Source organism: Heterodontus francisci, unplaced genomic scaffold (assembly GCF_036365525.1).
Source record: "Heterodontus francisci isolate sHetFra1 unplaced genomic scaffold, sHetFra1.hap1 HAP1_SCAFFOLD_689, whole genome shotgun sequence".
Classification (NCBI taxonomy): Eukaryota; Metazoa; Chordata; class Chondrichthyes; order Heterodontiformes; family Heterodontidae; genus Heterodontus; species Heterodontus francisci.
Genome location: NW_027141003.1, coordinates 52,678 through 58,530, shown reverse-complemented (window position 1 = coordinate 58,530; position 5,853 = coordinate 52,678).

Genomic DNA, 5,853 nt, shown 5'->3' with positions numbered 1-5,853 from the left:
TGACTGTGGGTCATGATATACACAGTGTGTCAGTGAGTGTGTTAATATTAATCTGTGTTCTCTGTCAGTGTGTTAATATTACTGAGGACAGTGGGGGTGTTTTACACTTCACAGGGTTTATCTGACTATGGGTCATGATATACACAGTGTGTCAGTGAGTGTGTTAATATTAATCTGTGTTCTCTGTCAGTGTGTTAATATTCCTGAGGACAGTGGGGGTGTTTTACACTTCACAGAGTGTATCTGACTGTGGGTCATGATATACACAGTGTGTCAGTGAGTGTGTTAATATTAATCTGTGTACTCTGTCAGTGTGTTAATATTCCTGAGGACAGTGGGGGTGTTTTACACTTCACAGGGTGTATCTGACTGTGGGTCATGATATACACAGTGTGTCAGTGAGTGTGTTAATATTAATCTGTGTTCTCTGTCAGTGTGTTAATATTCCTGAGGACAGTGGGGGTGTTTTACACTTCACAGGGTTTATCTGACTGTGAACATGATGTACATAGTGTGTCAGTGAGTGTGTTAATATTAATCTGTGTTTTCTGTCAGTGTGTTAATATTACTGAGGACAGTGGGGGTGTTTTACACTTCACAGGGTGTATCTGACTGTGGGTCATGATGCACACAGTGTGTCAGTGAGTGTGTTAATATTAATCTGTGTACTCTGTCAGTGTGTTAATATTACTGAGGACAGTGGGGGTGTTTTACACTTCACAGGGTTTATCTGACTGTGGGTCATGATATACACAGTGTGTCAGTGAGTGTGTTAATATTAATCTGTGTTCTCTGTCAGTGTGTTAATATTACTGAGGACAGTGGGGGTGTTTTACACTTCACAGGGTGTATCTGACTGTGGGTCATGATATACACAGTGTGTCAGTGAGTGTGTTAATATTAATCTGTGTTCTCTGTCAGTGTGTTAATATTACTGAGGACAGTGGGGGTGTTTTACACTTCACAGGGTGTATCTGACTGTGGGTCATGATGTACACAGTGTGTCAGTGAGTGTGTTAATATTAATCTGTGTTCTCTGTCAGTGTGTTAATATTCCTGAGGACAGTGGGGGTGTTTTACACTTCACAGGGTTTATCTGACTGTGAACATGATGTACATAGTGTGTCAGTGAGTGTGTTAATATTAATCTGTGTTCTCTGTCAGTGTGTTAATATTACTGAGGACAGTGGGGGTGTTTTACACTTCACAGGGTTTATCTGGCTGTGGGTCATGATGTACACAGTGTGTCAGTGAGTGTGTTAATATTAATCTGTGTTCTCTGACAGTGTGTTAATATTCCTGAGGACAGTGGGGGTGTTTTACACTTCACAGGGTTTTTCTGACTGTGGGTCATGATATACACACTGTGTCAGTGAGTGTGTTAATATTAATCTGTGTTCTCTGTCAGTGTGTTAATATTACTGAGGACAGTGGGGGTGTTTTACACTTCACAGGGTGTATCTGACTGTGGGTCATGATATACACAGTGTGTCAGTGAGTGTGTTAATATTAATCTGTGTTCTCTGTCAGTGTGTTAATATTACTGAGGACAGTGGGGGTCTTTTACACTTCACAGGGTGTATCTGACTGTGGGTCATGATATACACAGTGTGTCAGTGAGTGTGTTAATATTAATCTGTGTTCTCTGTCAGTGTGTTAATATTACTGAGGACAGTGGGGGTGTTTTACACTTCACAGGGTGTATCTGACTGTGGGTCATGATGTACACAGTGTGTCAGTGAGTGTGTTAATATTAATCTGTGTTCTCTGTCAGTGTGTTAATATTCCTGAGGACAGTGGGGGTGTTTTACACTTCACAGGGTGTATCTGACTGTGAGTCATGATATACACAGTGTGTCAGTGAGAGTGTTAATATTAATCTGTGTTCTCTGTCAGTGTGTTAATATTACTGAGGGCAGTGGGGATGTTTTACACTTCACAGGGTGTATCTGACTGTGGGTCATGATATACACAGTGTGTCAGTGAGTGTGTTAATATTAATCTGTGTTCTCTGTCAGTGTGTTAATATTCCTGAGGACAGTGGGGGTGTTTTACACTTCACAGGGTTTATCTGACTGTGAACATGATGTACATAGTGTGTCAGTGAGTGTGTTAATATTAATCTGTGTTTTCTGTCAGTGTGTTAATATTACTGAGGACAGTGGGGGTGTTTTACACTTCACAGGGTGTATCTGACTGTGGGTCATGATGCACACAGTGTGTCAGTGAGTGTGTTAATATTAATCTGTGTACTCTGTCAGTGTGTTAATATTACTGAGGACAGTGGGGGTGTTCTACACTTCACAAGGTTTATCTGACTGTGGGTCATGATATACACAGTGTGTCAGTGAGTGTGTTAATATTAATCTGTGTTCTCTGTCAGTGTGTTAATATTACTGAGGACAGTGGGGGTGTTTTACACTTCACAGGGTGTATCTGACTGTGGGTCATGATATACACAGTGTGTCAGTGAGTGTGTTAATATTAATCTGTGTTCTCTGTCAGTGTGTTAATATTGCTGAGGACAGTGGGGGTGTTTTACACTTCACAGGGTGTATCTGACTGTGGGTCATGATGTACACAGTGTGTCAGTGAGTGTGTTAATATTAATCTGTGTTCTCTGTCAGTGTGTTAATATTACTGAGGACAGTGGGGGTGTTTTACACTTCACAGGGTGTATCAGACTGTGGGTCATGATATACACAGTGTGTCAGTGAGTGTGTTAATATTAATCTGTGTTCTCTGTCAGTGTGTTAATATTCCTGAGGACAGTGGGGGTGTTTTACACTTCACAGGGTGTATCTGACTGTGGGTCATGATATACACAGTGTGTCTGTGAGAGTGTTAATATTAATCTGTGTTCTCTGTCAGTGTGTTAATATTACTGAGGACAGTGGGGGTGTTTTACACTTCACAGGGTTTATCTGGCTGTGGGTCATGATGTACACAGTGTGTCAGTGAGTGTGTTAATATTAATCTGTGTTCTCTGACAGTGTGTTAATATTCCTGAGGACAGTGGGGGTGTTTTACACTTCACAGTGTTTATCTGACTCTGGGTCATGATGTACACAGTGTGTCAGTGAGCGTGTTAATATTAATCTGTGTTCTCTATCAGTGTGTTAATATTACTGAGGACAGTGGGGGTGTTTTACACTTCACAGGGTGTATCTGACTGTGGGTCATGATATACACAGTGTGTCAGTGAGTGTGTTAATATTAATCTGTGTTCTCTGTCAGTATGTTAATATTACTGAGGACAGTGGGGGTGTTTTACACTTCACAGGGTGTATCTGACTGTGGGTCATGATATACACAGTGTGTCAGTGAGTGTGTTAATATTAATCTGTGTTCTCTGTCAGTGTGTTAATATTCCTGAGGACAGTGGGGGTGTTTTACACTTCACAGGGTTTATCTGAATGTGGGTCATGATGTACACAGTGTGTCAGTGAGTGTGTTAATATTAATCTGTGTTCTCTGTCAGTGTGTTAATATTACTGAGGACAGTGGGGGTGTTTTACACTTCACAGTATGTATCTGACTGTGGGTCATGATATACACAGTGTGTCAGTGAGTGTGTTAATATTAATCTGTGTTCTCTGTCAGTGTGTTAATATTACTGAGGACAGTGGGGGTGTTTTACACTTCACAGGGTGTATCTGACTGTGGGTCATGATGTACACAGTGTGTCAGTGAGTGTGTTAATATTAATCTGTGTTCTCTGTCAGTTTGTTAATATTACTGAGGACAGTGGGGGTGTTTTACACTTCACAGGGTGTATCTGACTGTGGGTCATGATATACACAGTGTGTCAGTGAGTGTGTTAATATTAATCTGTGTTCTGTGTCAGTGTGTTAATATTACTGAGGACAGTGGGGGTGTTTTACACTTCACAGGGTGTATCTGACTGTGGGTCATGATGTACACAGTGTGTCAGTGAGTGTGTTAATATTAATCTGTGTTCTCTGTCAGTGTGTTAATATTCCTGAGGACAGTGGGGATGTTTTACACTTCACAGGGTGTATCTGATTGTGGGTCATGATATACACAGTGTGTCAGTGAGTGTGTTAATATTAATCTGTGTTCTCTGCCAGTGTGTTAATATTACTGAGGACAGTGGGGGTGTTTTACACTTCACAGGGTGTATCTGACTGTGGGTCATGATATACACAGTGTGTCAGTGAGTGTGTTAATATTAATCTGTGTTCTCTGTCAGTGTGTTAATATTACTGAGGACAGTGGGGGTGTTTTACACTTCACAGGGTTTATCTGGCTGTGGGTCATGATGTACACAGTGTGTCAGTGAGTGTGTTAATATTAATCTGTGTTCTCTGACAGTGTGTTGATATTCCTGAGGACAGTGGGGGTGTTTTACACTTCACAGGGTTTATCTGACTGTGGGTCATGATGTACACAGTGTGTCAGTGAGTGTGTTAATATTAATCTGTGTTCTCTGTCAGTGTGTTAATATTCCTGAGGACAGTGGGGGTGTTTTACACTTCACAGGGTTTATCTGACTGTGGGTCATGATGTACACAGTGTGTCAGTGAGTGTGTTAATATTAATCTGTGTTCTCTGTCAGTGTGTTAATATTCCTGAGGACAGTGAGGGTGTTTTACACTTCACAGGGTGTATCTGACTGTGGGTCATGATATACACAGTGTGTCAGTGAGTGTGTTAATATTAATCTGTGTTCTCTGTCAGTTTGTTAATATTCCTGAGGACAGTGGGGGTGTTTTACACTTCACAGGGTGTATCTGACTGTGGGTCATGATATACACAGTGTGTCAGTGAGTGTGTTAATATTAATCTGTGTTCGCTATCAGTGTGTTAATATTACTGAGGACAGTGGGGGTGTTTTACACTTCACACCGTTTATCTGACTGTTGGTCATGATATACACAGTGTGTCAGTGAGTGTTTTAATATTAATCTGTGTTCTCTGTCAGTGTGTTAATATTCCTGAGGACAGTGGGGGTGTTTTACACTTCACAGGGTGTATCTGACTGTGGGTCATGATATACACAGTGTGTCAGTGAGTGTGTTAATATTAATCTGTGTTCTCTGTCAGGTGTTAATATTACTGAGGACAGTGGGGGTGTTTTACACTTCACAGGGTTTATCTGACTGTGGGTCATGATATACACTGTGTGTCAGTGAGTGTGTTAATATTAATCTGTGTTCTCTGTCAGTGTGTTAATATTGCTGAGGACAGTGGGGGTGTTTTACACTTCACAGGGTGTATCTGACTGTGGGTCATGATATACACAGTGTGTCAGTGAGTGTGTTAATATTAATCTGTGTTCTCTGTCAGTGTGTTAATATTACTGAGGACAGTGGGGGTGTTTTACACTTCACAGTGTGTATCTGACTGTAGGTCATGATATACACAGTGTGTCAGTGAGTGTGTTAATATTAATCTGTGTTCTGTGTCAGTGTGTTAATATTACTGAGGACAGTGGGGGTGTTTTACACTTCACAGGGTGTATCTGACTGTGGGTCATGATGTACACAGTGTGTCAGTGAGTGTGTTAATATTAATCTGTGTTTTCTGTCAGTGTGTTAATATTCCTGAGGACTGTGGGGATGTTTTACACTTCACAGGGTGTATCTGATTGTGGGTCATGATATACACAGTGTGTCAGTGAGTGTGTTAATATTAATCTGTGTTCTCTGTCAGTGTGTTAATATTCCTGAGGACAGTGGGGGTGTTTTACACTTCACAGGGTGTATCTGACTGTGGGTCATGATATACACAGTGTGTCAGTGAGTGTGTTAATATTAATCTGTGTTCTCTGTCAGTGTGTTAATATTACTGAGGACAGTGGGGGTGTTTTACACTTCACAGGGTGTATCT